The sequence below is a fragment of the Somniosus microcephalus genome, unplaced genomic scaffold (assembly GCF_052327205.1).
Source record: "Somniosus microcephalus isolate GS21.2 unplaced genomic scaffold, FLI_Smic_1.0 scaffold63, whole genome shotgun sequence".
Taxonomy (NCBI): domain Eukaryota; kingdom Metazoa; phylum Chordata; class Chondrichthyes; order Squaliformes; family Somniosidae; genus Somniosus; species Somniosus microcephalus.
In genome coordinates, this window is record NW_028225250.1 from 156,845 (window position 1) to 184,709 (window position 27,865).

Below are 27,865 nucleotides of genomic sequence, written 5' to 3' on the forward strand. Positions count from 1 at the left end.
ACAGCGCGTTATAAATGTAAACACCTTGCAAGATGCCCCACATGGCAGCGCTGCCTGGCCGCTTGCATGGCAAGTGCCTTCTCAGCGCAGCAGGCAGCACGTCAGTCTCCTAATGCGAAGATCCTGAGTTGAATCTTCGGAGAAGGCGTCAGTGCTGGCAAAGTCGTTTTTTGGGCTTCTCTCACCTTTGCTGGATGTGAAAAGCAAGAAATCTTGCTGACGACATGGCAGAAAAAGATTTGCTGTCCGTTTTTCCCGTCTGACAGGGGTTCAGTGACGCGAGAGCCCATTTCGTTCTGAATAATTGCTCTAAGCCAAAAGGAAAGTGGAGAATGCGGGCATCGATCCCGCTACCTCTCACATGCTAAGCGAGCGCTCTACCATTTGAGCTAATTCCCCGGTCGCTTTGTGCATGGTGCTTTAGTTTGCTCCTCAGTAGCCTCTTCGCACTCGCCGCCACGCAGCTCCGCGACCGGCAGAGAAATCCTGCTTGAGGATTGGCCCACTCCTTGACTTCATTAAATACTTTGCTCCAATCGGCGTTGCCGAGCAGCAGTAGGACGTGAAGCCACAGCAACGATGAAAGAAGCCGAGAAGACCCCGAGACTGCGGCAGGGAAGCGAGGTGAGCGGAAAGTGGCGGCCGTCCCGAGCGTGAGGGAGCAGCCGAGAGCGCTGTCTGACTGATAGACGACTTCTTTTGCCTGAAAGTGAGTGCTGAGTGTTTCAAAGTGTTGCTGCTCAATGGCACTCCCTGCTGGTGAGCAGACACAAATGCTCAAGCAAAACAGCTGTGTGCTGGTGGACGCAGAGAGCATTAAAGTTCGAGACAAGAAAAAGAGGTGTCTTGTGCCTTTGTGGCAACATGATGCACTATAAAGTGAAGAGAGGCGCTTTGAGCGAAATGCTGCTTACCACCCGCTTACTGCAAAAGCACGCGAGCTCCTTCGAGCCGGAATTGAACCAGCGACCTAAGGATGACTTTGCTTTGTATTTCCACTACAGTCCTCCGCTCTACCAGCTGAGCTATCGAAGGGAAGCGGCAAAGGTGCTTTTGTTTGCCGATAGTTTGCCGTGCGCATTTTGACGCTTCTGGCCTGGCGGAGTCACGTGCGCGTCATCGGTACCTGCTCGTGCCGCAGCGTTGGTGGGACTGTGAGCTGCCAGCTACTCTCCACAGCCTGGATAACGCGTCTGACTACAAATCAGAAGATTGTAGGTTTGACTCCTATCTGGCTCGGAGTTTTTTGCAAACAGCGCGTTATAAATGTAAACACCTTGCAAGATGCCCCACATGGCAGCGCTGCCTGGCCGCTTGCATGGCAAGTGCCTTCTCAGCGCAGCAGGCAGCACGTCAGTCTCCTAATGCGAAGATCCTGAGTTGAATCTTCGGAGAAGGCGTCAGTGCTGGCAAAGTCGTTTTTTGGGCTTCTCTCACCTTTGCTGGATGTGAAAAGCAAGAAATCTTGCTGACGACATGGCAGAAAAAGATTTGCTGTCCGTTTTTCCCGTCTGACAGGGGTTCAGTGACGCGAGAGCCCATTTCGTTCTGAATAATTGCTCTAAGCCAAAAGGAAAGTGGAGAATGCGGGCATCGATCCCGCTACCTCTCACATGCTAAGCGAGCGCTCTACCATTTGAGCTAATTCCCCGGTCGCTTTGTGCATGGTGCTTTAGTTTGCTCCTCAGTAGCCTCTTCGCACTCGCCGCCACGCAGCTCCGCGACCGGCAGAGAAATCCTGCTTGAGGATTGGCCCACTCCTTGACTTCATTAAATACTTTGCTCCAATCGGCGTTGCCGAGCAGCAGTAGGACGTGAAGCCACAGCAACGATGAAAGAAGCCGAGAAGACCCCGAGACTGCGGCAGGGAAGCGAGGTGAGCGGAAAGTGGCGGCCGTCCCGAGCGTGAGGGAGCAGCCGAGAGCGCTGTCTGACTGATAGACGACTTCTTTTGCCTGAAAGTGAGTGCTGAGTGTTTCAAAGTGTTGCTGCTCAATGGCACTCCCTGCTGGTGAGCAGACACAAATGCTCAAGCAAAACAGCTGTGTGCTGGTGGACGCAGAGAGCATTAAAGTTCGAGACAAGAAAAAGAGGTGTCTTGTGCCTTTGTGGCAACATGATGCACTATAAAGTGAAGAGAGGCGCTTTGAGCGAAATGCTGCTTACCACCCGCTTACTGCAAAAGCACGCGAGCTCCTTCGAGCCGGAATTGAACCAGCGACCTAAGGATGACTTTGCTTTGTATTCCACTACAGTCCTCCGCTCTACCAGCTGAGCTATCGAAGGGAAGCGGCAAAGGTGCTTTTGTTTGCCGATAGTTTGCCGTGCGCATTTTGACGCTTCTGGCCTGGCGGAGTCACGTGCGCGTCATCGGTACCTGCTCGTGCCGCAGCGTTGGTGGGACTGTGAGCTGCCAGCTACTCTCCACAGCCTGGATAACGCGTCTGACTACAAATCAGAAGATTGTAGGTTTGACTCCTATCTGGCTCGGAGTTTTTTGCAAACAGCGCGTTATAAATGTAAACACCTTGCAAGATGCCCCACATGGCAGCGCTGCCTGGCCGCTTGCATGGCAAGTGCCTTCTCAGCGCAGCAGGCAGCACGTCAGTCTCCTAATGCGAAGATCCTGAGTTGAATCTTCGGAGAAGGCGTCAGTGCTGGCAAAGTCGTTTTTTGGGCTTCTCTCACCTTTGCTGGATGTGAAAAGCAAGAAATCTTGCTGACGACATGGCAGAAAAAGATTTGCTGTCCGTTTTTCCCGTCTGACAGGGGTTCAGTGACGCGAGAGCCCATTTCGTTCTGAATAATTGCTCTAAGCCAAAAGGAAAGTGGAGAATGCGGGCATCGATCCCGCTACCTCTCACATGCTAAGCGAGCGCTCTACCATTTGAGCTAATTCCCCGGTCGCTTTGTGCATGGTGCTTTAGTTTGCTCCTCAGTAGCCTCTTCGCACTCGCCGCCACGCAGCTCCGCGACCGGCAGAGAAATCCTGCTTGAGGATTGGCCCACTCCTTGACTTCATTAAATACTTTGCTCCAATCGGCGTTGCCGAGCAGCAGTAGGACGTGAAGCCACAGCAACGATGAAAGAAGCCGAGAAGACCCCGAGACTGCGGCAGGGAAGCGAGGTGAGCGGAAAGTGGCGGCCGTCCCGAGCGTGAGGGAGCAGCCGAGAGCGCTGTCTGACTGATAGACGACTTCTTTTGCCTGAAAGTGAGTGCTGAGTGTTTCAAAGTGTTGCTGCTCAATGGCACTCCCTGCTGGTGAGCAGACACAAATGCTCAAGCAAAACAGCTGTGTGCTGGTGGACGCAGAGAGCATTAAAGTTCGAGACAAGAAAAAGAGGTGTCTTGTGCCTTTGTGGCAACATGATGCACTATAAAGTGAAGAGAGGCGCTTTGAGCGAAATGCTGCTTACCACCCGCTTACTGCAAAAGCACGCGAGCTCCTTCGAGCCGGAATTGAACCAGCGACCTAAGGATGACTTTGCTTTGTATTTCCACTACAGTCCTCCGCTCTACCAGCTGAGCTATCGAAGGGAAGCGGCAAAGGTGCTTTTGTTTGCCGATAGTTTGCCGTGCGCATTTTGACGCTTCTGGCCTGGCGGAGTCACGTGCGCGTCATCGGTACCTGCTCGTGCCGCAGCGTTGGTGGGACTGTGAGCTGCCAGCTACTCTCCACAGCCTGGATAACGCGTCTGACTACAAATCAGAAGATTGTAGGTTTGACTCCTATCTGGCTCGGAGTTTTTTGCAAACAGCGCGTTATAAATGTAAACACCTTGCAAGATGCCCCACATGGCAGCGCTGCCTGGCCGCTTGCATGGCAAGTGCCTTCTCAGCGCAGCAGGCAGCACGTCAGTCTCCTAATGCGAAGATCCTGAGTTGAATCTTCGGAGAAGGCGTCAGTGCTGGCAAAGTCGTTTTTTGGGCTTCTCTCACCTTTGCTGGATGTGAAAAGCAAGAAATCTTGCTGACGACATGGCAGAAAAAGATTTGCTGTCCGTTTTTCCCGTCTGACAGGGGTTCAGTGACGCGAGAGCCCATTTCGTTCTGAATAATTGCTCTAAGCCAAAAGGAAAGTGGAGAATGCGGGCATCGATCCCGCTACCTCTCACATGCTAAGCGAGCGCTCTACCATTTGAGCTAATTCCCCGGTCGCTTTGTGCATGGTGCTTTAGTTTGCTCCTCAGTAGCCTCTTCGCACTCGCCGCCACGCAGCTCCGCGACCGGCAGAGAAATCCTGCTTGAGGATTGGCCCACTCCTTGACTTCATTAAATACTTTGCTCCAATCGGCGTTGCCGAGCAGCAGTAGGACGTGAAGCCACAGCAACGATGAAAGAAGCCGAGAAGACCCCGAGACTGCGGCAGGGAAGCGAGGTGAGCGGAAAGTGGCGGCCGTCCCGAGCGTGAGGGAGCAGCCGAGAGCGCTGTCTGACTGATAGACGACTTCTTTTGCCTGAAAGTGAGTGCTGAGTGTTTCAAAGTGTTGCTGCTCAATGGCACTCCCTGCTGGTGAGCAGACACAAATGCTCAAGCAAAACAGCTGTGTGCTGGTGGACGCAGAGAGCATTAAAGTTCGAGACAAGAAAAAGAGGTGTCTTGTGCCTTTGTGGCAACATGATGCACTATAAAGTGAAGAGAGGCGCTTTGAGCGAAATGCTGCTTACCACCCGCTTACTGCAAAAGCACGCGAGCTCCTTCGAGCCGGAATTGAACCAGCGACCTAAGGATGACTTTGCTTTGTATTTCCACTACAGTCCTCCGCTCTACCAGCTGAGCTATCGAAGGGAAGCGGCAAAGGTGCTTTTGTTTGCCGATAGTTTGCCGTGCGCATTTTGACGCTTCTGGCCTGGCGGAGTCACGTGCGCGTCATCGGTACCTGCTCGTGCCGCAGCGTTGGTGGGACTGTGAGCTGCCAGCTACTCTCCACAGCCTGGATAACGCGTCTGACTACAAATCAGAAGATTGTAGGTTTGACTCCTATCTGGCTCGGAGTTTTTTGCAAACAGCGCGTTATAAATGTAAACACTTTGCAAGATGCCCTACATGGCAGCGCTGCCTGGCCGCTTGCATGGCAAGTGCCTTCTCAGCGCAGCAGGCAGCACGTCAGTCTCCTAATGCGAAGATCCTGAGTTGAATCTTCGGAGAAGGCGTCAGTGCTGGCAAAGTCGTTTTTTGGGCTTCTCTCACCTTTGCTGGATGTGAAAAGCAAGAAATCTTGCTGACGACATGGCAGAAAAAGATTTGCTGTCCGTTTTTCCCGTCTGACAGGGGTTCAGTGACGCGAGAGCCCATTTCGTTCTGAATAATTGCTCTAAGCCAAAAGGAAAGTGGAGAATGCGGGCATCGATCCCGCTACCTCTCACATGCTAAGCGAGCGCTCTACCATTTGAGCTAATTCCCCGGTCGCTTTGTGCATGGTGCTTTAGTTTGCTCCTCAGTAGCCTCTTCGCACTCGCCGCCACGCAGCTCTGCGACCGGCAGAGAAATCCTGCTTGAGGATTGGCCCACTCCTTGACTTCATTAAATACTTTGCTCCAATCGGCGTTGCCGAGCAGCAGTAGGACGTGAAGCCACAGCAACGATGAAAGAAGCCGAGAAGACCCCGAGACTGCGGCAGGGAAGCGAGGTGAGCGGAAAGTGGCGGCCGTCCCGAGCGTGAGGGAGCAGCCGAGAGCGCTGTCTGACTGATAGACGACTTCTTTTGCCTGAAAGTGAGTGCTGAGTGTTTCAAAGTGTTGCTGCTCAATGGCACTCCCTGCTGGTGAGCAGACACAAATGCTCAAGCAAAACAGCTGTGTGCTGGTGGACGCAGAGAGCATTAAAGTTCGAGACAAGAAAAAGAGGTGTCTTGTGCCTTTGTGGCAACATGATGCACTATAAAGTGAAGAGAGGCGCTTTGAGCGAAATGCTGCTTACCACCCGCTTACTGCAAAAGCACGCGAGCTCCTTCGAGCCGGAATTGAACCAGCGACCTAAGGATGACTTTGCTTTGTATTCCACTACAGTCCTCCGCTCTACCAGCTGAGCTATCGAAGGGAAGCGGCAAAGGTGCTTTTGTTTGCCGATAGTTTGCCGTGCGCATTTTGACGCTTCTGGCCTGGCGGAGTCACGTGCGCGTCATCGGTACCTGCTCGTGCCGCAGCGTTGGTGGGACTGTGAGCTGCCAGCTACTCTCCACAGCCTGGATAACGCGTCTGACTACAAATCAGAAGATTGTAGGTTTGACTCCTATCTGGCTCGGAGTTTTTTGCAAACAGCGCGTTATAAATGTAAACACCTTGCAAGATGCCCCACATGGCAGCGCTGCCTGGCCGCTTGCATGGCAAGTGCCTTCTCAGCGCAGCAGGCAGCACGTCAGTCTCCTAATGCGAAGATCTTGAGTTGAATCTTCGGAGAAGGCGTCAGTGCTGGCAAAGTCGTTTTTTGGGCTTCTCTCACCTTTGCTGGATGTGAAAAGCAAGAAATCTTGCTGACGACAGGGCAGAAAAAGATTTGCTGTCCGTTTTTCCCGTCTGACAGGGGTTCAGTGACGCGAGAGCCCATTTCGTTCTGAATAATTGCTCTAAGCCAAAAGGAAAGTGGAGAATGCGGGCATCGATCCCGCTACCTCTCACATGCTAAGCGAGCGCTCTACCATTTGAGCTAATTCCCCGGTCTCTTTGTGTATGGTGCTTTAATTTGCTCCTCAGTAGCCTCTTCGCACTCGCCGCCACGCAGCTCCGCGACCGGCAGAGAAATCCTGCTTGAGGATTGGCCCACTCCTTGACTTCATTAAATACTTTGCTCCAATCGGCGTTGCCGAGCAGCAGTAGGACGTGAAGCCACAGCAACGATGAAAGAAGCCGAGAAGACCCCGAGACTGCGGCAGGGAAGCGAGGTGAGCGGAAAGTGGCGGCCGTCCCGAGCGTGAGGGAGCAGCCGAGAGCGCTGTCTGACTGATAGACGACTTCTTTTGCCTGAAAGTGAGTGCTGAGTGTTTCAAAGTGTTGCTGCTCAATGGCACTCCCTGCTGGTGAGCAGACACAAATGCTCAAGCAAAACAGCTGTGTGCTGGTGGACGCAGAGAGCATTAAAGTTCGAGACAAGAAAAAGAGGTGTCTTGTGCCTTCGTGGCAACATGATGCACTATAAAGTGAAGAGAGGAGCTTTGAGCGAAATGCTGCTTACCACCCGCTTACTGCAAAAGCACGCGAGCTCCTTCGAGCCGGAATTGAACCAGCGACCTAAGGATGACTTTGCTTTGTATTCCACTACAGTCCTCCGCTCTACCAGCTGAGCTATCGAAGGGAAGCGGCAAAGGTGCTTTTGTTTGCCGATAGTTTGCCGTGCGCATTTTGACGCTTCTGGCCTGGCGGAGTCACGTGCGCGTCATCGGTACCTGCTCGTGCCGCAGCGTTGGTGGGACTGTGAGCTGCCAGCTACTCTCCACAGCCTGGATAACGCGTCTGACTACAAATCAGAAGATTGTAGGTTTGACTCCTATCTGGCTCGGAGTTTTTTGCAAACAGCGCGTTATAAATGTAAACACCTTGCAAGATGCCCCACATGGCAGCGCTGCCTGGCCGCTTGCATGGCAAGTGCCTTCTCAGCGCAGCAGGCAGCACGTCAGTCTCCTAATGCGAAGATCCTGAGTTGAATCTTCGGAGAAGGCGTCAGTGCTGGCAAAGTCGTTTTTTGGGCTTCTCTCACCTTTGCTGGATGTGAAAAGCAAGAAATCTTGCTGACGACATGGCAGAAAAAGATTTGCTGTCCGTTTTTCCCGTCTGACAGGGGTTCAGTGACGCGAGAGCCCATTTCGTTCTGAATAATTGCTCTAAGCCAAAAGGAAAGTGGAGAATGCGGGCATCGATCCCGCTACCTCTCACATGCTAAGCGAGCGCTCTACCATTTGAGCTAATTCCCCGGTCGCTTTGTGCATGGTGCTTTAGTTTGCTCCTCAGTAGCCTCTTCGCACTCGCCGCCACGCTGCTCCGCGACCGGCAGAGAAATCCTGCTTGAGGATCGGCCCACTCCTTGACTTCATTAAATACTTTGCTCCAATCGGCGTTGCCGAGCAGCAGTAGGACGTGAAGCCACAGCAACGATGAAAGAAGCCGAGAAGATCCCGAGACTGCGGCAGGGAAGCGAGGTGAGCGGAAAGTGGCGGCCGTCCCGAGCGTGAGGGAGCAGCCGAGAGCGCTGTCTGACTGATAGGTGACTTCTTTTGCCTGAAAGTGAGTGCTGAGTGTTTCAAAGTGTTGCTGCTCAATGGCACTCCCTGCTGGTGAGCAGACACAAATGCTCAAGCAAAACAGCTGTGTGCTGGTGGACGCAGAGAGCATTAAAGTTCGAGACAAGAAAAAGAGGTGTCTTGTGCCTTCGTGGCAACATGATGCACTATAAAGTGAAGAGAGGAGCTTTGAGCGAAATGCTGCTTACCACCCGCTTACTGCAAAAGCACGCGAGCTCCTTCGAGCCGGAATTGAACCAGCGACCTAAGGATGACTTTGTTTTGTATTCCACTACAATCTTCCACTCTACCAGCTGAGCTATCGAAGGGAAGCGGCAAAGGTGCCTTTGTTTGCCGATAGTTTGCCGTGCGCATTTTGACGCTTCTGGCCTGGCGGAGTCACGTGCGCGTCATCGGTACCTGCTCGTGCCGCAGCGTTGGTGGGACTGTGAGCTGCCAGCTACTCTCCACAGCCTGGATAACGCGTCTGACGACAAATCAGAAGATTGTAGGTTTGACTCCTATCTGGCTCGGAGTTTTTTGCAAACAGCGCGTTATAAATGTAAACACCTTGCAAGATGCCCCACATGGCAGCGCTGCCTGGCCGCTTGCATGGCAAGTGCCTTCTCAGCGCAGCAGGCAGCACGTCAGTCTCCTAATGCGAAGATCCTGAGTTGAATCTTCGGAGAAGGCGTCAGTGCTGGCAAAGTCGTTTTTTGGGCTTCTCTCACCTTTGCTGGATGTGAAAAGCAAGAAATCTTGCTGACGACATGGCAAAAAAAGATTTGCTGTCCGTTTTTCCCGTCTGACAGGGGTTCAGTGACGCGAGAGCCCATTTCGTTCTGAATAATTGCTCTAAGCCAAAAGGAAAGTGGAGAATGCGGGCATCGATCCCGCCACCTCTCACATGCTAAGCGAGCGCTCTACCATTTGAGCTAATTCCCCGGTCGCTTTGTGCATGGTGCTTTAGTTTGCTCCTCAGTAGCCTCTTCGCACTCGCCGCCACGCTGCTCCGCGACCGGCAGAGAAATCCTGCTTGAGGATCGGCCCACTCCTTGACTTCATTAAATACTTTGCTCCAATCGGCGTTGCCGAGCAGCAGTAGGACGTGAAGCCACAGCAACGATGAAAGAAGCCGAGAAGATCCCGAGACTGCGGCAGGGAAGCGAGGTGAGCGGAAAGTGGCGGCCGTCCCGAGCGTGAGGGAGCAGCCGAGAGCGCTGTCTGACTGATAGACGACTTCTTTTGCCTGAAAGTGAGTGCTGAGTGTTTCAAAGTGTTGCTGCTCAATGGCACTCCCTGCTGGTGAGCAGACACAAATGCTCAAGCAAAACAGCTGTGTGCTGGTGGACGCAGAGAGCATTAAAGTTCGAGACAAGAAAAAGAGGTGTCTTGTGCCTTCGTGGCAACATGATGCACTATAAAGTGAAGAGAGGAGCTTTGAGCGAAATGCTGCTTACCACCCGCTTACTGCAAAAGCACGCGAGCTCCTTCGAGCCGGAATTGAACCAGCGATCTAAGGATGACTTTGCTTTGGTATTCCACTACAGTCCTCCGCTCTACCAGCTGAGCTATCGAAGGGAAGGGGCAAAGGTGCTTTTGTTTGCCGATAGTTTGCCGTGCGCATTTTGACGCTTCTGGCCTGGCGGAGTCACGTGCGCGTCATCGGTACCTGCTCGTGCCGCAGCGTTGGTGGGACTGTGAGCTGCCAGCTACTCTCCACAGCCTGGATAACACATCTGACTACAAATCAGAAGATTGTAGGTTTGACTCCTATCTGGCTCGGAGTTTTTTGCAAACAGCGCGTTATAAATGTAAACACCTTGCAAGATGCCCCACATGGCAGCGCTGCCTGGCCGCTTGCATGGCAAGTGCCTTCTCAGCGCAGCAGGCAGCACGTCAGTCTCCTAATGCGAAGATCCTGAGTTGAATCTTCGGAGAAGGCGTCAGTGCTGGCAAAGTCGTTTTTTGGGCTTCTCTCACCTTTGCTGCATGTGAAAAGCAAGAAATCTTGCTGACGACATGGCAGAAAAAGATTTGCTGTCCGTTTTTCCCGTCTGACAGGGGTTCAGTGACGCGAGAGCCCATTTCGTTCTGAATAATTGCTCTAAGCCAAAAGGAAAGTGGAGAATGCGGGCATCGATCCCGCTACCTCTCACATGCTAAGCGAGCACTCTACCATTTGAGCTAATTCCCCGGTCGCTTTCTGTAGAGTGTTTTAGTTTGCTCCTCAGTAGCCTCTTCGCACTCGCCGCCACGCGACCGGCAGAGAAATCCTGCTTGAGGATCGGCCCACTCCTTGACTTCATTAAATACTTTGCTCCAATCGGCGTTGCCGAGCAGCAGTAGGGCGTGAAGCCACAGCAACGATGAAAGAAGCAGAGAAGATCCCGAGACTGCGGCAGGGAAGTGAGGTGAGCGGAAAGTGGCGGCCGTCCCGAGCGTGAGGGAGCAGCCGAGAGCGCTGTCTGACTGATAGACGACTTCTTTTGCCTGAAAGTGAGTGCTGAGTGTTTCAAAGTGTTGCTGCTCAATGGCACTCCCTGCTGGTGAGCAGACACAAATGCTCAAGCAAAACAGCTGTGTGCTGGTGGACGCAGAGAGCATTAAAGTTCGAGACAAGAAAAAGAGGTCTCTTGTGCCTTCGTGGCAACATGATGCACTATAAAGTGAAGAGAGGAGCTTTGAGCGAAATGCTGCTTACCACCCGCTTACTGCAAAAGCACGCGAGCTCCTTCGAGCCGGAATTGAACCAGCGACCTAAGGATGACTTTGCTTTGTATTCCCCTACAGTCCTCCGCTCTACCAGCTGAGCTATCGAAGGGAAGCGGCAAAGGTGCTTTTGTTTGCCGATAGTTTGCCGTGCGCATTTTGACGCTTCTGGCCTGGCGGAGTCACGTGCGCGTCATCGGTACCTGCTCGTGCCGCAGCGTTGGTGGGACTGTGAGCTGCCAGCTACTCTCCACAGCCTGGATAACGCGTCTGACTACAAATCAGAAGATTGTAGGTTTGACTCCTATCTGGCTCGGAGTTTTTTGCAAACAGCGCGTTATAAATGTAAACACCTTGCAAGATGCCCCACATGGCAGCGCTGCCTGGCCGCTTGCATGGCAAGTGCCTTCTCAGCGCAGCAGGCAGCACGTCAGTCTCCTAATGCGAAGATCCTGAGTTGAATCTTCGGAGAAGGCGTCAGTGCTGGCAAAGTCGTTTTTTGGGCTTCTCTCACCTTTGCTGGATGTGAAAAGCAAGAAATCTTGCTGACGACATGGCAGAAAAAGATTTGCTGTCCGTTTTTCCCGTCTGACAGGGGTTCAGTGACGCGAGAGCCCATTTCGTTCTGAATAATTGCTCTAAGCCAAAAGGAAAGTGGTGAATGCGGGCATCGATCCCGCCACCTCTCACATGCTAAGCGAGCGCTCTACCATTTGAGCTAATTCCCCGGTCGCTTTGTGCATGGTGCTTTAGTTTGCTCCTCAGTAGCCTCTTCGCACTCGCCGCCACGCTGCTCCGCGACCGGCAGAGAAATCCTGCTTGAGGATCGGCCCACTCCTTGACTTCATTAAATACTTTGCTCCAATCGGCGTTGCCGAGCAGCAGTAGGACGTGAAGCCACAGCAACGATGAAAGAAGCCGAGAAGATCCCGAGACTGCGGCAGGGAAGCGAGGTGAGCGGAAAGTGGCGGCCGTCCCGAGCGTGAGGGAGCAGCCGAGAGCGCTGTCTGACTGATAGGCGACTTCTTTTGCCTGAAAGTGAGTGCTGAGTGTTTCAAAGTGTTGCTGCTCAATGGCACTCCCTGCTGGTGAGCAGACACAAATGCTCAAGCAAAACAGCTGTGTGCTGGTGGACGCAGAGAGCATTAAAGTTCGAGACAAGAAAAAGAGGTGTCTTGTGCCTTTGTGGCAACATGATGCACTATAAAGTGAAGAGAGGCGCTTTGAGCGAAATGCTGCTTACCACCCGCTTACTGCAAAAGCACGCGAGCTCCTTCGAGCCGGAATTGAACCAGCGACCTAAGGATGACTTTGCTTTGTATTCCACTACAGTCCTCCGCTCTACCAGCTGAGCTATCGAAGGGAAGCGGCAAAGGTGCTTTTGTTTGCCGATAGTTTGCCGTGCGCATTTTGACGCTTCTGGCCTGGCGGAGTCACGTGCGCGTCATCGGTACCTGCTCGTGCCGCAGCGTTGGTGGGACTGTGAGCTGCCAGCTACTCTCCACAGCCTGGATAACGCGTCTGACTACAAATCAGAAGATTGTAGGTTTGACTCCTATCTGGCTCGGAGTTTTTTGCAAACAGCGCGTTATAAATGTAAACACCTTGCAAGATGCCCCACATGGCAGCGCTGCCTGGCCGCTTGCATGGCAAGTGCCTTCTCAGCGCAGCAGGCAGCACGTCAGTCTCCTAATGCGAAGATCCTGAGTTGAATCTTCGGAGAAGGCGTCAGTGCTGGCAAAGTCGTTTTTTGGGCTTCTCTCACCTTTGCTGGATGTGAAAAGCAAGAAATCTTGCTGACGACATGGCAGAAAAAGATTTGCTGTCCGTTTTTCCCGTCTGACAGGGGTTCAGTGACGCGAGAGCCCATTTCGTTCTGAATAATTGCTCTAAGCCAAAAGGAAAGTGGAGAATGCGGGCATCGATCCCACCACCTCTCACATACTAAGCGAGCGCTCTACCATTTGAGCTAATTCCCCGGTCGCTTTGTGCATGGTGCTTTAGTTTGCTCCTCAGTAGCCTCTTCGCACTCGCCGCCACGCAGCTCCGCGACCGGCAGAGAAATCCTGCTTGAGGATCGGCCCACTCCTTGACTTCATTAAATACTTTGCTCCAATCGGCGTTGCCGAGCAGCAGTAGGACGTGAAGCCACAGCAACGATGAAAGAAGCCGAGAAGATCCCGAGACTGCGGCAGGGAAGCGAGGTGAGCGGAAAGTGGCGGCCGTCCCGAGCGTGAGGGAGCAGCCGAGAGCGCTGTCTGACTGATAGGCGACTTCTTTTGCCTGAAAGTGAGTGCTGAGTGTTTCAAAGTGTTGCTGCTCAATGGCACTCCCTGCTGGTGAGCAGACACAAATGCTCAAGCAAAACAGCTGTGTGCTGGTGGACGCAGAGAGCATTAAAGTTCGAGACAAGAAAAAGAGGTGTCTTGTGCCTTCGTGGCAACATGATGCACTATAAAGTGAAGAGAGGAGCTTTGAGCGAAATGCTGCTTACCACCCGCTTACTGCAGAAGCACGCGAGCTCCTTCGAGCCGGAATTGAACCAGCGACCTAAGGATGACTTTGCTTTGTATTCCACTACAGTCCTCCGCTCTACCAGCTGAGCTATCGAAGGGAAGCGGCAAAGGTGCTTTTGTTTGCCGATAGTTTGCCGTGCGCATTTTGACGCTTCTGGCCTGGCGGAGTCACGTGCGCGTCATCGGTACCTGCTCGTGCCGCAGCGTTGGTGGGACTGTGAGCTGCCAGCTACTCTCCACAGCCTGGATAACGCGTCTGACTACAAATCAGAAGATTGTAGGTTTGACTCCTATCTGGCTCGGAGTTTTTTGCAAACAGCGCGTTATAAATGTAAACACCTTGCAAGATGCCCCACATGGCAGCGCTGCCTGGCCGCTTGCATGGCAAGTGCCTTCTCAGCGCAGCAGGCAGCACGTCAGTCTCCTAATGCGAAGATCTTGAGTTGAATCTTCGGAGAAGGCGTCAGTGCTGGCAAAGTCGTTTTTTGGGCTTCTCTCACCTTTGCTGGATGTGAAAAGCAAGAAATCTTGCTGACGACAGGGCAGAAAAAGATTTGCTGTCCGTTTTTCCCGTCTGACAGGGGTTCAGTGACGCGAGAGCCCATTTCGTTCTGAATAATTGCTCTAAGCCAAAAGGAAAGTGGAGAATGCGGGCATCGATCCCGCTACCTCTCACATGCTAAGCGAGCGCTCTACCATTTGAGCTAATTCCCCGGTCTCTTTGTGTATGGTGCTTTAATTTGCTCCTCAGTAGCCTCTTCGCACTCGCCGCCACGCAGCTCCGCGACCGGCAGAGAAATCCTGCTTGAGGATTGGCCCACTCCTTGACTTCATTAAATACTTTGCTCCAATCGGCGTTGCCGAGCAGCAGTAGGACGTGAAGCCACAGCAACGATGAAAGAAGCCGAGAAGACCCCGAGACTGCGGCAGGGAAGCGAGGTGAGCGGAAAGTGGCGGCCGTCCCGAGCGTGAGGGAGCAGCCGAGAGCGCTGTCTGACTGATAGACGACTTCTTTTGCCTGAAAGTGAGTGCTGAGTGTTTCAAAGTGTTGCTGCTCAATGGCACTCCCTGCTGGTGAGCAGACACAAATGCTCAAGCAAAACAGCTGTGTGCTGGTGGACGCAGAGAGCATTAAAGTTCGAGACAAGAAAAAGAGGTGTCTTGTGCCTTCGTGGCAACATGATGCACTATAAAGTGAAGAGAGGAGCTTTGAGCGAAATGCTGCTTACCACCCGCTTACTGCAAAAGCACGCGAGCTCCTTCGAGCCGGAATTGAACCAGCGACCTAAGGATGACTTTGCTTTGTATTCCACTACAGTCCTCCGCTCTACCAGCTGAGCTATCGAAGGGAAGCGGCAAAGGTGCTTTTGTTTGCCGATAGTTTGCCGTGCGCATTTTGACGCTTCTGGCCTGGCGGAGTCACGTGCGCGTCATCGGTACCTGCTCGTGCCGCAGCGTTGGTGGGACTGTGAGCTGCCAGCTACTCTCCACAGCCTGGATAACGCGTCTGACTACAAATCAGAAGATTGTAGGTTTGACTCCTATCTGGCTCGGAGTTTTTTGCAAACAGCGCGTTATAAATGTAAACACCTTGCAAGATGCCCCACATGGCAGCGCTGCCTGGCCGCTTGCATGGCAAGTGCCTTCTCAGCGCAGCAGGCAGCACGTCAGTCTCCTAATGCGAAGATCCTGAGTTGAATCTTCGGAGAAGGCGTCAGTGCTGGCAAAGTCGTTTTTTGGGCTTCTCTCACCTTTGCTGGATGTGAAAAGCAAGAAATCTTGCTGACGACATGGCAGAAAAAGATTTGCTGTCCGTTTTTCCCGTCTGACAGGGGTTCAGTGACGCGAGAGCCCATTTCGTTCTGAATAATTGCTCTAAGCCAAAAGGAAAGTGGAGAATGCGGGCATCGATCCCGCTACCTCTCACATGCTAAGCGAGCGCTCTACCATTTGAGCTAATTCCCCGGTCGCTTTGTGCATGGTGCTTTAGTTTGCTCCTCAGTAGCCTCTTCGCACTCGCCGCCACGCTGCTCCGCGACCGGCAGAGAAATCCTGCTTGAGGATCGGCCCACTCCTTGACTTCATTAAATACTTTGCTCCAATCGGCGTTGCCGAGCAGCAGTAGGACGTGAAGCCACAGCAACGATGAAAGAAGCCGAGAAGATCCCGAGACTGCGGCAGGGAAGCGAGGTGAGCGGAAAGTGGCGGCCGTCCCGAGCGTGAGGGAGCAGCCGAGAGCGCTGTCTGACTGATAGGTGACTTCTTTTGCCTGAAAGTGAGTGCTGAGTGTTTCAAAGTGTTGCTGCTCAATGGCACTCCCTGCTGGTGAGCAGACACAAATGCTCAAGCAAAACAGCTGTGTGCTGGTGGACGCAGAGAGCATTAAAGTTCGAGACAAGAAAAAGAGGTGTCTTGTGCCTTCGTGGCAACATGATGCACTATAAAGTGAAGAGAGGAGCTTTGAGCGAAATGCTGCTTACCACCCGCTTACTGCAAAAGCACGCGAGCTCCTTCGAGCCGGAATTGAACCAGCGACCTAAGGATGACTTTGTTTTGTATTCCACTACAATCTTCCACTCTACCAGCTGAGCTATCGAAGGGAAGCGGCAAAGGTGCCTTTGTTTGCCGATAGTTTGCCGTGCGCATTTTGACGCTTCTGGCCTGGCGGAGTCACGTGCGCGTCATCGGTACCTGCTCGTGCCGCAGCGTTGGTGGGACTGTGAGCTGCCAGCTACTCTCCACAGCCTGGATAACGCGTCTGACGACAAATCAGAAGATTGTAGGTTTGACTCCTATCTGGCTCGGAGTTTTTTGCAAACAGCGCGTTATAAATGTAAACACCTTGCAAGATGCCCCACATGGCAGCGCTGCCTGGCCGCTTGCATGGCAAGTGCCTTCTCAGCGCAGCAGGCAGCACGTCAGTCTCCTAATGCGAAGATCCTGAGTTGAATCTTCGGAGAAGGCGTCAGTGCTGGCAAAGTCGTTTTTTGGGCTTCTCTCACCTTTGCTGGATGTGAAAAGCAAGAAATCTTGCTGACGACATGGCAAAAAAAGATTTGCTGTCCGTTTTTCCCGTCTGACAGGGGTTCAGTGACGCGAGAGCCCATTTCGTTCTGAATAATTGCTCTAAGCCAAAAGGAAAGTGGAGAATGCGGGCATCGATCCCGCCACCTCTCACATGCTAAGCGAGCGCTCTACCATTTGAGCTAATTCCCCGGTCGCTTTGTGCATGGTGCTTTAGTTTGCTCCTCAGTAGCCTCTTCGCACTCGCCGCCACGCTGCTCCGCGACCGGCAGAGAAATCCTGCTTGAGGATCGGCCCACTCCTTGACTTCATTAAATACTTTGCTCCAATCGGCGTTGCCGAGCAGCAGTAGGACGTGAAGCCACAGCAACGATGAAAGAAGCCGAGAAGATCCCGAGACTGCGGCAGGGAAGCGAGGTGAGCGGAAAGTGGCGGCCGTCCCGAGCGTGAGGGAGCAGCCGAGAGCGCTGTCTGACTGATAGACGACTTCTTTTGCCTGAAAGTGAGTGCTGAGTGTTTCAAAGTGTTGCTGCTCAATGGCACTCCCTGCTGGTGAGCAGACACAAATGCTCAAGCAAAACAGCTGTGTGCTGGTGGACGCAGAGAGCATTAAAGTTCGAGACAAGAAAAAGAGGTGTCTTGTGCCTTCGTGGCAACATGATGCACTATAAAGTGAAGAGAGGAGCTTTGAGCGAAATGCTGCTTACCACCCGCTTACTGCAAAAGCACGCGAGCTCCTTCGAGCCGGAATTGAACCAGCGATCTAAGGATGACTTTGCTTTGGTATTCCACTACAGTCCTCCGCTCTACCAGCTGAGCTATCGAAGGGAAGGGGCAAAGGTGCTTTTGTTTGCCGATAGTTTGCCGTGCGCATTTTGACGCTTCTGGCCTGGCGGAGTCACGTGCGCGTCATCGGTACCTGCTCGTGCCGCAGCGTTGGTGGGACTGTGAGCTGCCAGCTACTCTCCACAGCCTGGATAACACGTCTGACTACAAATCAGAAGATTGTAGGTTTGACTCCTATCTGGCTCGGAGTTTTTTGCAAACAGCGCGTTATAAATGTAAACACCTTGCAAGATGCCCCACATGGCAGCGCTGCCTGGCCGCTTGCATGGCAAGTGCCTTCTCAGCGCAGCAGGCAGCACGTCAGTCTCCTAATGCGAAGATCCTGAGTTGAATCTTCGGAGAAGGCGTCAGTGCTGGCAAAGTCGTTTTTTGGGCTTCTCTCACCTTTGCTGCATGTGAAAAGCAAGAAATCTTGCTGACGACATGGCAGAAAAAGATTTGCTGTCCGTTTTTCCCGTCTGACAGGGGTTCAGTGACGCGAGAGCCCATTTCGTTCTGAATAATTGCTCTAAGCCAAAAGGAAAGTGGAGAATGCGGGCATCGATCCCGCTACCTCTCACATGCTAAGCGAGCACTCTACCATTTGAGCTAATTCCCCGGTCGCTTTCTGTAGAGTGTTTTAGTTTGCTCCTCAGTAGCCTCTTCGCACTCGCCGCCACGCGACCGGCAGAGAAATCCTGCTTGAGGATCGGCCCACTCCTTGACTTCATTAAATACTTTGCTCCAATCGGCGTTGCCGAGCAGCAGTAGGGCGTGAAGCCACAGCAACGATGAAAGAAGCAGAGAAGATCCCGAGACTGCGGCAGGGAAGTGAGGTGAGCGGAAAGTGGCGGCCGTCCCGAGCGTGAGGGAGCAGCCGAGAGCGCTGTCTGACTGATAGACGACTTCTTTTGCCTGAAAGTGAGTGCTGAGTGTTTCAAAGTGTTGCTGCTCAATGGCACTCCCTGCTGGTGAGCAGACACAAATGCTCAAGCAAAACAGCTGTGTGCTGGTGGACGCAGAGAGCATTAAAGTTCGAGACAAGAAAAAGAGGTCTCTTGTGCCTTCGTGGCAACATGATGCACTATAAAGTGAAGAGAGGAGCTTTGAGCGAAATGCTGCTTACCACCCGCTTACTGCAAAAGCACGCGAGCTCCTTCGAGCCGGAATTGAACCAGCGACCTAAGGATGACTTTGCTTTGTATTCCCCTACAGTCCTCCGCTCTACCAGCTGAGCTATCGAAGGGAAGCGGCAAAGGTGCTTTTGTTTGCCGATAGTTTGCCGTGCGCATTTTGACGCTTCTGGCCTGGCGGAGTCACGTGCGCGTCATCGGTACCTGCTCGTGCCGCAGCGTTGGTGGGACTGTGAGCTGCCAGCTACTCTCCACAGCCTGGATAACGCGTCTGACTACAAATCAGAAGATTGTAGGTTTGACTCCTATCTGGCTCGGAGTTTTTTGCAAACAGCGCGTTATAAATGTAAACACCTTGCAAGATGCCCCACATGGCAGCGCTGCCTGGCCGCTTGCATGGCAAGTGCCTTCTCAGCGCAGCAGGCAGCACGTCAGTCTCCTAATGCGAAGATCCTGAGTTGAATCTTCGGAGAAGGCGTCAGTGCTGGCAAAGTCGTTTTTTGGGCTTCTCTCACCTTTGCTGGATGTGAAAAGCAAGAAATCTTGCTGACGACATGGCAGAAAAAGATTTGCTGTCCGTTTTTCCCGTCTGACAGGGGTTCAGTGACGCGAGAGCCCATTTCGTTCTGAATAATTGCTCTAAGCCAAAAGGAAAGTGGTGAATGCGGGCATCGATCCCGCCACCTCTCACATGCTAAGCGAGCGCTCTACCATTTGAGCTAATTCCCCGGTCGCTTTGTGCATGGTGCTTTAGTTTGCTCCTCAGTAGCCTCTTCGCACTCGCCGCCACGCTGCTCCGCGACCGGCAGAGAAATCCTGCTTGAGGATCGGCCCACTCCTTGACTTCATTAAATACTTTGCTCCAATCGGCGTTGCCGAGCAGCAGTAGGACGTGAAGCCACAGCAACGATGAAAGAAGCCGAGAAGATCCCGAGACTGCGGCAGGGAAGCGAGGTGAGCGGAAAGTGGCGGCCGTCCCGAGCGTGAGGGAGCAGCCGAGAGCGCTGTCTGACTGATAGGCGACTTCTTTTGCCTGAAAGTGAGTGCTGAGTGTTTCAAAGTGTTGCTGCTCAATGGCACTCCCTGCTGGTGAGCAGACACAAATGCTCAAGCAAAACAGCTGTGTGCTGGTGGACGCAGAGAGCATTAAAGTTCGAGACAAGAAAAAGAGGTGTCTTGTGCCTTTGTGGCAACATGATGCACTATAAAGTGAAGAGAGGCGCTTTGAGCGAAATGCTGCTTACCACCCGCTTACTGCAAAAGCACGCGAGCTCCTTCGAGCCGGAATTGAACCAGCGACCTAAGGATGACTTTGCTTTGTATTCCACTACAGTCCTCCGCTCTACCAGCTGAGCTATCGAAGGGAAGCGGCAAAGGTGCTTTTGTTTGCCGATAGTTTGCCGTGCGCATTTTGACGCTTCTGGCCTGGCGGAGTCACGTGCGCGTCATCGGTACCTGCTCGTGCCGCAGCGTTGGTGGGACTGTGAGCTGCCAGCTACTCTCCACAGCCTGGATAACGCGTCTGACTACAAATCAGAAGATTGTAGGTTTGACTCCTATCTGGCTCGGAGTTTTTTGCAAACAGCGCGTTATAAATGTAAACACCTTGCAAGATGCCCCACATGGCAGCGCTGCCTGGCCGCTTGCATGGCAAGTGCCTTCTCAGCGCAGCAGGCAGCACGTCAGTCTCCTAATGCGAAGATCCTGAGTTGAATCTTCGGAGAAGGCGTCAGTGCTGGCAAAGTCGTTTTTTGGGCTTCTCTCACCTTTGCTGGATGTGAAAAGCAAGAAATCTTGCTGACGACATGGCAGAAAAAGATTTGCTGTCCGTTTTTCCCGTCTGACAGGGGTTCAGTGACGCGAGAGCCCATTTCGTTCTGAATAATTGCTCTAAGCCAAAAGGAAAGTGGAGAATGCGGGCATCGATCCCACCACCTCTCACATACTAAGCGAGCGCTCTACCATTTGAGCTAATTCCCCGGTCGCTTTGTGCATGGTGCTTTAGTTTGCTCCTCAGTAGCCTCTTCGCACTCGCCGCCACGCAGCTCCGCGACCGGCAGAGAAATCCTGCTTGAGGATCGGCCCACTCCTTGACTTCATTAAATACTTTGCTCCAATCGGCGTTGCCGAGCAGCAGTAGGACGTGAAGCCACAGCAACGATGAAAGAAGCCGAGAAGATCCCGAGACTGCGGCAGGGAAGCGAGGTGAGCGGAAAGTGGCGGCCGTCCCGAGCGTGAGGGAGCAGCCGAGAGCGCTGTCTGACTGATAGGCGACTTCTTTTGCCTGAAAGTGAGTGCTGAGTGTTTCAAAGTGTTGCTGCTCAATGGCACTCCCTGCTGGTGAGCAGACACAAATGCTCAAGCAAAACAGCTGTGTGCTGGTGGACGCAGAGAGCATTAAAGTTCGAGACAAGAAAAAGAGGTGTCTTGTGCCTTCGTGGCAACATGATGCACTATAAAGTGAAGAGAGGAGCTTTGAGCGAAATGCTGCTTACCACCCGCTTACTGCAGAAGCACGCGAGCTCCTTCGAGCCGGAATTGAACCAGCGACCTAAGGATGACTTTGCTTTGTATTCCACTACAGTCCTCCGCTCTACCAGCTGAGCTATCGAAGGGAAGCGGCAAAGGTGCTTTTGTTTGCCGATAGTTTGCCGTGCGCATTTTGACGCTTCTGGCCTGGCGGAGTCACGTGCGCGTCATCGGTACCTGCTCGTGCCGCAGCGTTGGTGGGACTGTGAGCTGCCAGCTACTCTCCACAGCCTGGATAACGCGTCTGACGACAAATCAGAAGATTGTAGGTTTGACTCCTATCTGGCTCGGAGTTTTTTGCAAACAGCGCGTTATAAATGTAAACACCTTGCAAGATGCCCCACATGGCAGCGCTGCCTGGCCGCTTGCATGGCAAGTGCCTTCTCAGCGCAGCAGGCAGCACGTCAGTCTCCTAATGCGAAGATCCTGAGTTGAATCTTCGGAGAAGGCGTCAGTGCTGGCAAAGTCGTTTTTTGGGCTTCTCTCACCTTTGCTGGATGTGAAAAGCAAGAAATCTTGCTGACGACATGGCAGAAAAAGATTTGCTGTCCGTTTTTCCCGTCTGACAGGGGTTCAGTGACGCGAGAGCCCATTTCGTTCTGAATAATTGCTCTAAGCCAAAAGGAAAGTGGAGAATGCGGGCATCGATCCCGCTACCTCTCACATGCTAAGCGAGCGCTCTACCATTTGAGCTAATTCCCCGGTCGCTTTCTGTAGAGTGCTTTAGTTTGCTCCTCAGTAGCCTCTTCGCACTCGCCGCCACGCGACCGGCAGAGAAATCCTGCTTGAGGATCGGCCCACTCCTTGACTTCATTAAATACTTTGCTCCAATCGGCGTTGCCGAGCAGCAGTAGGGCGTGAAGCCACAGCAACGATGAAAGAAGCAGAGAAGATCCCGAGACTGCGGCAGGGAAGTGAGGTGAGCGGAAAGTGGCGGCCGTCCCGAGCGTGAGGGAGCAGCCGAGAGCGCTGTCTGACTGATAGACGACTTCTTTTGCCTGAAAGTGAGTGCTGAGTGTTTCAAAGTGTTGCTGCTCAATGGCACTCCCTGCTGGTGAGCAGACACAAATGCTCAAGCAAAACAGCTGTGTGCTGGTGGACGCAGAGAGCATTAAAGTTCGAGACAAGAAAAAGAGGTGTCTTGTGCCTTCGTGGCAACATGATGCACTATAAAGTGAAGAGAGGAGCTTTGAGCGAAATGCTGCTTACCACCCGCTTACTGCAAAAGCACGCGAGCTCCTTCGAGCCGGAATTGAACCAGCGACCTAAGGATGACTTTGCTTTGGTATTCCACTACAGTCCTCCGCTCTACCAGCTGAGCTATCGAAGGGAAGCGGCAAAGGTGCTTTTGTTTGCCGATAGTTTGCCGTGCGCATTTTGACGCTTCTGGCCTGGCGGAGTCACGTGCGCGTCATCGGTACCTGCTCGTGCCGCAGCGTTGGTGGGACTGTGAGCTGCCAGCTACTCTCCACAGCCTGGATAACGCGTCTGACTACAAATCAGAAGATTGTAGGTTTGACTCCTATCTGGCTCGGAGTTTTTTGCAAACAGCGCGTTATAAATGTAAACACCTTGCAAGATGCCCCACATGGCAGCGCTGCCTGGCCGCTTGCATGGCAAGTGCCTTCTCAGCGCAGCAGGCAGCACGTCAGTCTCCTAATGCGAAGATCCTGAGTTGAATCTTCGGAGAAGGCGTCAGTGCTGGCAAAGTCGTTTTTTGGGCTTCTCTCACCTTTGCTGGATGTGAAAAGCAAGAAATCTTGCTGACGACATGGCAGAAAAAGATTTGCTGTCCGTTTTTCCCGTCTGACAGGGGTTCAGTGACGCGAGAGCCCATTTCGTTCTGAATAATTGCTCTAAGCCAAAAGGAAAGTGGAGAATGCGGGCATCGATCCCGCTACCTCTCACATGCTAAGCGAGCGCTCTACCATTTGAGCTAATTCCCCGGTCGCTTTGTGCATGGTGCTTTAGTTTGCTCCTCAGTAGCCTCTTCGCACTCGCCGCCACGCAGCTCCGCGACCGGCAGAGAAATCCTGCTTGAGGATTGGCCCACTCCTTGACTTCATTAAATACTTTGCTCCAATCGGCGTTGCCGAGCAGCAGTAGGACGTGAAGCCACAGCAACGATGAAAGAAGCCGAGAAGACCCCGAGACTGCGGCAGGGAAGCGAGGTGAGCGGAAAGTGGCGGCCGTCCCGAGCGTGAGGGAGCAGCCGAGAGCGCTGTCTGACTGATAGACGACTTCTTTTGCCTGAAAGTGAGTGCTGAGTGTTTCAAAGTGTTGCTGCTCAATGGCACTCCCTGCTGGTGAGCAGACACAAATGCTCAAGCAAAACAGCTGTGTGCTGGTGGACGCAGAGAGCATTAAAGTTCGAGACAAGAAAAAGAGGTGTCTTGTGCCTTCGTGGCAACATGATGCACTATAAAGTGAAGAGAGGAGCTTTGAGCGAAATGCTGCTTACCACCCGCTTACTGCAAAAGCACGCGAGCTTCTTCGAGCTGGAATTGAACCAGCGACCTAAGGATGACATTGCTTTGTATTCCACTACAGTCCTCCGCTTTACCAGCTGAGCTATCGAAGGGAAGCGGCAAAGGTGCTTTTGTTTGCCGATAGTTTGCCGTGCGCATTTTGACGCTTCTGGCCTGGCGGAGTCACGTGCGCGTCATCGGTACCTGCTCGTGCCGCAGCGTTGGTGGGACTGTGAGCTGCCAGCTACTCTCCACAGCCTGGATAACGCGTCTGACTACAAATCAGAAGATTGTAGGTTTGACTCCTATCTGGCTCGGAGTTTTTTGCAAACAGCGCGTTATAAATGTAAACACCTTGCAAGATGCCCCACATGGCAGCGCTGCCTGGCCGCTTGCATGGCAAGTGCCTTCTCAGCGCAGCAGGCAGCACGTCAGTCTCCTAATGCGAAGATCCTGAGTTGAATCTTCGGAGAAGGCGTCAGTGCTGGCAAAGTCGTTTTTTGGGCTTCTCTCACCTTTGCTGGATGTGAAAAGCAAGAAATCTTGCTGACGACATGGCAGAAAAAGATTTGCTGTCCGTTTTTCCCGTCTGACAGGGGTTCAGTGACGCGAGAGCCCATTTCGTTCTGAATAATTGCTCTAAGCCAAAAGGAAAGTGGAGAATGCGGGCATCGATCCCGCTACCTCTCACATGCTAAGCGAGCGCTCTACCATTTGAGCTAATTCCCCGGTCGCTTTCTGTAGAGTGCTTTAGTTTGCTCCTCAGTAGCCTCTTCGCACTCGCCGCCACGCGACCGGCAGAGAAATCCTGCTTGAGGATCGGCCCACTCCTTGACTTCATTAAATACTTTGCTCCAATCGGCGTTGCCGAGCAGCAGTAGGGCGTGAAGCCACAGCAACGATGAAAGAAGCAGAGAAGATCCCGAGACTGCGGCAGGGAAGTGAGGTGAGCGGAAAGTGGCGGCCGTCCCGAGCGTGAGGGAGCAGCCGAGAGCGCTGTCTGACTGATAGACGACTTCTTTTGCCTGAAAGTGAGTGCTGAGTGTTTCAAAGTGTTGCTGCTCAATGGCACTCCCTGCTGGTGAGCAGACACAAATGCTCAAGCAAAACAGCTGTGTGCTGGTGGACGCAGAGAGCATTAAAGTTCGAGACAAGAAAAAGAGGTGTCTTGTGCCTTCGTGGCAACATGATGCACTATAAAGTGAAGAGAGGAGCTTTGAGCGAAATGCTGCTTACCACCCGCTTACTGCAAAAGCACGCGAGCTCCTTCGAGCCGGAATTGAACCAGCGACCTAAGGATGACTTTGCTTTGGTATTCCACTACAGTCCTCCGCTCTACCAGCTGAGCTATCGAAGGGAAGCTGCAAAGGTGCTTTTGTTTGCCGATAGTTTGCCGTGCGCATTTTGACGCTTCTGGCCTGGCGGAGTCACGTGCGCGTCATCGGTACCTGCTCGTGCCGCAGCGTTGGTGGGACTGTGAGCTGCCAGCTACTCTCCACAGCCTGGATAACGCGTCTGACTACAAATCAGAAGATTGTAGGTTTGACTCCTATCTGGCTCGGAGTTTTTTGCAAACAGCGCGTTATAAATGTAAACACCTTGCAAGATGCCCCACATGGCAGCGCTGCCTGGCCGCTTGCATGGCAAGTGCCTTCTCAGCGCAGCAGGCAGCACGTCAGTCTCCTAATGCGAAGATCCTGAGTTGAATCTTCGGAGAAGGCGTCAGTGCTGGCAAAGTCGTTTTTTGGGCTTCTCTCACCTTTGCTGGATGTGAAAAGCAAGAAATCTTGCTGACGACATGGCAGAAAAAGATTTGCTGTCCGTTTTTCCCGTCTGACAGGGGTTCAGTGACGCGAGAGCCCATTTCGTTCTGAATAATTGCTCTAAGCCAAAAGGAAAGTGGAGAATGCGGGCATCGATCCCGCTACCTCTCACATGCTAAGCGAGCGCTCTACCATTTGAGCTAATTCCCCGGTCGCTTTGTGCATGGTGCTTTAGTTTGCTCCTCAGTAGCCTCTTCGCACTCGCCGCCACGCAGCTCCGCGACCGGCAGAGAAATCCTGCTTGAGGATTGGCCCACTCCTTGACTTCATTAAATACTTTGCTCCAATCGGCGTTGCCGAGCAGCAGTAGGACGTGAAGCCACAGCAACGATGAAAGAAGCCGAGAAGACCCCGAGACTGCGGCAGGGAAGCGAGGTGAGCGGAAAGTAGCGCCCGTCCCGAGCGTGAGGGAGCAGCCGAGAGCGCTGTCTGACTGATAGACGACTTCTTTTGCCTGAAAGTGAGTGCTGAGTGTTTCAAAGTGTTGCTGCTCAATGGCACTCCCTGCTGGTGAGCAGACACAAATGCTCAAGCAAAACAGCTGTGTGCTGGTGGACGCAGAGAGCATTAAAGTTCGAGACAAGAAAAAGAGGTGTCTTGTGCCTTCGTGGCAACATGATGCACTATAAAGTGAAGAGAGGAGCTTTGAGCGAAATGCTGCTTACCACCCGCTTACTGCAAAAGCACGCGAGCTCCTTCGAGCCGGAATTGAACCAGCGACCTAAGGATGACTTTGCTTTGTATTCCACTACAGTCCTCCGCTCTACCAGCTGAGCTATCGAAGGGAAGCGGCAAAGGTGCTTTTGTTTGCCGATAGTTTGCCGTGCGCATTTTGACGCTTCTGGCCTGGCGGAGTCACGTGCGCGTCATCGGTACCTGCTCGTGCCGCAGCGTTGGTGGGACTGTGAGCTGCCAGCTACTCTCCACAGCCTGGATAACGCGTCTGACTACAAATCAGAAGATTGTAGGTTTGACTCCTATCTGGCTCGGAGTTTTTTGCAAACAGCGCGTTATAAATGTAAACACCTTGCAAGATGCCCCACATGGCAGCGCTGCCTGGCCGCTTGCATGGCAAGTGCCTTCTCAGCGCAGCAGGCAGCACGTCAGTCTCCTAATGCGAAGATCCTGAGTTGAATCTTCGGAGAAGGCGTCAGTGCTGGCAAAGTCGTTTTTTGGGCTTCTCTCACCTTTGCTGGATGTGAAAAGCAAGAAATCTTGCTGACGACATGGCAGAAAAAGATTTGCTGTCCGTTTTTCCCGTCTGACAGGGGTTCAGTGACGCGAGAGCCCATTTCGTTCTGAATAATTGCTCTAAGCCAAAAGGAAAGTGGAGAATGCGGGCATCGATCCCGCTACCTCTCACATGCTAAGCGAGCGCTCTACCATTTGAGCTAATTCCCCGGTCGCTTTGTGCGTAGTGCTTTAGTTTGCTCCTCAGTAGCCTCTTCGCACTCGCCGCCACGCTGCTCCGCGACCGGCAGAGAAATCCTGCTTGAGGATCGGCCCACTCCTTGACTTCATTAAATACTTTGCTCCAATCGGCGTTGCCGAGCAGCAGTAGGACGTGAAGCCACAGCAACGATGAAAGAAGCCGAGAAGATCCCGAGACTGCGGCAGGGAAGCGAGGTGAGCGGAAAGTGGCGGCCGTCCCGAGTGTGAGGGAGCAGCCGAGAGCGCTGTCTGACTGATAGACGACTTCTTTTGCCTGAAAGTGAGTGCTGAGTGTTTCAAAGTGTGGCTGCTCAATGGCACTCCCTGCTGGTGAGCAGACACAAATGCTCAAGCAAAACAGCTGTGTGCTGGTGGACGTAGAGAGCATTAAAGTTCGAGACAAGAAAAAGAGGTGTCTTGTGCCTTCGTGGCAACATGATGCACTATAAAGTGAAGAGAGGAGCTTTGAGCGAAATGCTGCTTACCACCCGCTTACTGCAAAAGCACGCGAGCTCCTTCGAGCCGGAATTGAGCCAGCGACCGAAGGATGACTTTGCTTTGTATTCCACTACAGTCCTCCGCTCTACCAGCTGAGCTTTCAAAGGGAAGCAGCAAAGGTGCTTTTGTTTGCCGATAGTTTGCCGTGCGCATTTTGACGCTTCTGGCCTGGCGGAGTCACGTGCGCGTCATCGGTACCTGCTCGTGCCGCAGCGTTGGTGGGACTGTGAGCTGCCAGCTACTCTCCACAGCCTGGATAACGCGTCTGACTACAAATCAGAAGATTGTAGGTTTGACTCCTATCTGGCTCGGAGTTTTTTGCAAACAGCGCGTTATAAATGTAAACACCTTGCAAGATGCCCCACATGGCAGCGCTGCCTGGCCGCTTGCATGGCAAGTGCCTTCTCAGCGCAGCAGGCAGCACGTCAGTCTCCTAATGCGAAGATCCTGCGTTGAATCTTCGGAGAAGGCGTCAGTGCTGGCAAAGTCGTTTTTTGGGCTTCTCTCACCTTTGCTGGATGTGAAAAGCAAGAAATCTTGCTGACGACATGGCAGAAAAAGATTTGCTGTCCGTTTTTCCCGTCTGACAGGGGTTCAGTGACGCGAGAGCCCATTTCGTTCTGAATAATTGCTCTAAGCCAAAAGGAAAGTGGAGAATGCGGGCATCGATCCCGCTACCTCTCACATGCTAA

At 52.9% G+C, this 27,865-nt stretch overlaps 18 non-coding genes across 18 annotated transcripts; all 18 read right to left on the reverse strand.

Annotated features, from left to right (window-relative positions):
• Positions 1 to 942: 942 nt before the first annotated feature.
• trnay-gua (transfer RNA tyrosine (anticodon GUA)) lies at positions 943 to 1,035 on the reverse strand. Its single transcript has 2 exons — positions 999 to 1,035; positions 943 to 978 (listed from the first exon to the last, which is right to left on the reverse strand). It is a non-coding gene; the product is annotated as a tRNA-Tyr (tRNA).
• A 1,159-nt stretch (positions 1,036 to 2,194) lies between these two features.
• On the reverse strand, positions 2,195 to 2,286 carry trnay-gua (transfer RNA tyrosine (anticodon GUA)). Its single transcript is given in 2 exon segments — positions 2,195 to 2,230; positions 2,250 to 2,286. It is a non-coding gene; the product is annotated as a tRNA-Tyr (tRNA).
• Positions 2,287 to 3,445: 1,159 nt separating this feature from the next.
• Positions 3,446 to 3,538, reverse strand: trnay-gua (transfer RNA tyrosine (anticodon GUA)). Its single transcript has 2 exons — positions 3,502 to 3,538; positions 3,446 to 3,481 (listed from the first exon to the last, which is right to left on the reverse strand). It is a non-coding gene; the product is annotated as a tRNA-Tyr (tRNA).
• Positions 3,539 to 4,697: 1,159 nt separating this feature from the next.
• trnay-gua (transfer RNA tyrosine (anticodon GUA)) lies at positions 4,698 to 4,790 on the reverse strand. The gene is made up of 2 exons: positions 4,754 to 4,790; positions 4,698 to 4,733 (listed from the first exon to the last, which is right to left on the reverse strand). It is a non-coding gene; the product is annotated as a tRNA-Tyr (tRNA).
• A 1,159-nt stretch (positions 4,791 to 5,949) lies between these two features.
• trnay-gua (transfer RNA tyrosine (anticodon GUA)) lies at positions 5,950 to 6,041 on the reverse strand. Its single transcript is given in 2 exon segments — positions 5,950 to 5,985; positions 6,005 to 6,041. It is a non-coding gene; the product is annotated as a tRNA-Tyr (tRNA).
• Positions 6,042 to 7,200: 1,159 nt separating this feature from the next.
• trnay-gua (transfer RNA tyrosine (anticodon GUA)) lies at positions 7,201 to 7,292 on the reverse strand. Its single transcript is given in 2 exon segments — positions 7,201 to 7,236; positions 7,256 to 7,292. It is a non-coding gene; the product is annotated as a tRNA-Tyr (tRNA).
• Positions 7,293 to 9,086: 1,794 nt separating this feature from the next.
• Positions 9,087 to 9,159, reverse strand: trnaa-agc (transfer RNA alanine (anticodon AGC)). The gene has a single exon. It is a non-coding gene; the product is annotated as a tRNA-Ala (tRNA).
• Positions 9,160 to 10,946: 1,787 nt separating this feature from the next.
• Positions 10,947 to 11,038, reverse strand: trnay-gua (transfer RNA tyrosine (anticodon GUA)). Its single transcript is given in 2 exon segments — positions 10,947 to 10,982; positions 11,002 to 11,038. It is a non-coding gene; the product is annotated as a tRNA-Tyr (tRNA).
• A 1,159-nt stretch (positions 11,039 to 12,197) lies between these two features.
• On the reverse strand, positions 12,198 to 12,289 carry trnay-gua (transfer RNA tyrosine (anticodon GUA)). The gene is given in 2 exon segments: positions 12,198 to 12,233; positions 12,253 to 12,289. It is a non-coding gene; the product is annotated as a tRNA-Tyr (tRNA).
• Positions 12,290 to 13,448: 1,159 nt separating this feature from the next.
• Positions 13,449 to 13,540, reverse strand: trnay-gua (transfer RNA tyrosine (anticodon GUA)). Its single transcript is given in 2 exon segments — positions 13,449 to 13,484; positions 13,504 to 13,540. It is a non-coding gene; the product is annotated as a tRNA-Tyr (tRNA).
• A 1,159-nt stretch (positions 13,541 to 14,699) lies between these two features.
• trnay-gua (transfer RNA tyrosine (anticodon GUA)) lies at positions 14,700 to 14,791 on the reverse strand. The gene is given in 2 exon segments: positions 14,700 to 14,735; positions 14,755 to 14,791. It is a non-coding gene; the product is annotated as a tRNA-Tyr (tRNA).
• Positions 14,792 to 16,585: 1,794 nt separating this feature from the next.
• Positions 16,586 to 16,658, reverse strand: trnaa-agc (transfer RNA alanine (anticodon AGC)). Its single transcript has one exon. It is a non-coding gene; the product is annotated as a tRNA-Ala (tRNA).
• A 1,787-nt stretch (positions 16,659 to 18,445) lies between these two features.
• On the reverse strand, positions 18,446 to 18,537 carry trnay-gua (transfer RNA tyrosine (anticodon GUA)). Its single transcript is given in 2 exon segments — positions 18,446 to 18,481; positions 18,501 to 18,537. It is a non-coding gene; the product is annotated as a tRNA-Tyr (tRNA).
• A 1,159-nt stretch (positions 18,538 to 19,696) lies between these two features.
• Positions 19,697 to 19,788, reverse strand: trnay-gua (transfer RNA tyrosine (anticodon GUA)). Its single transcript is given in 2 exon segments — positions 19,697 to 19,732; positions 19,752 to 19,788. It is a non-coding gene; the product is annotated as a tRNA-Tyr (tRNA).
• A 1,159-nt stretch (positions 19,789 to 20,947) lies between these two features.
• trnay-gua (transfer RNA tyrosine (anticodon GUA)) lies at positions 20,948 to 21,039 on the reverse strand. The gene is given in 2 exon segments: positions 20,948 to 20,983; positions 21,003 to 21,039. It is a non-coding gene; the product is annotated as a tRNA-Tyr (tRNA).
• A 1,151-nt stretch (positions 21,040 to 22,190) lies between these two features.
• On the reverse strand, positions 22,191 to 22,283 carry trnay-gua (transfer RNA tyrosine (anticodon GUA)). The gene is made up of 2 exons: positions 22,247 to 22,283; positions 22,191 to 22,226 (listed from the first exon to the last, which is right to left on the reverse strand). It is a non-coding gene; the product is annotated as a tRNA-Tyr (tRNA).
• Positions 22,284 to 24,685: 2,402 nt separating this feature from the next.
• On the reverse strand, positions 24,686 to 24,778 carry trnay-gua (transfer RNA tyrosine (anticodon GUA)). The gene is made up of 2 exons: positions 24,742 to 24,778; positions 24,686 to 24,721 (listed from the first exon to the last, which is right to left on the reverse strand). It is a non-coding gene; the product is annotated as a tRNA-Tyr (tRNA).
• A 1,159-nt stretch (positions 24,779 to 25,937) lies between these two features.
• Positions 25,938 to 26,029, reverse strand: trnay-gua (transfer RNA tyrosine (anticodon GUA)). Its single transcript is given in 2 exon segments — positions 25,938 to 25,973; positions 25,993 to 26,029. It is a non-coding gene; the product is annotated as a tRNA-Tyr (tRNA).
• Between the last annotated feature and the right edge of the window lie 1,836 nt (positions 26,030 to 27,865).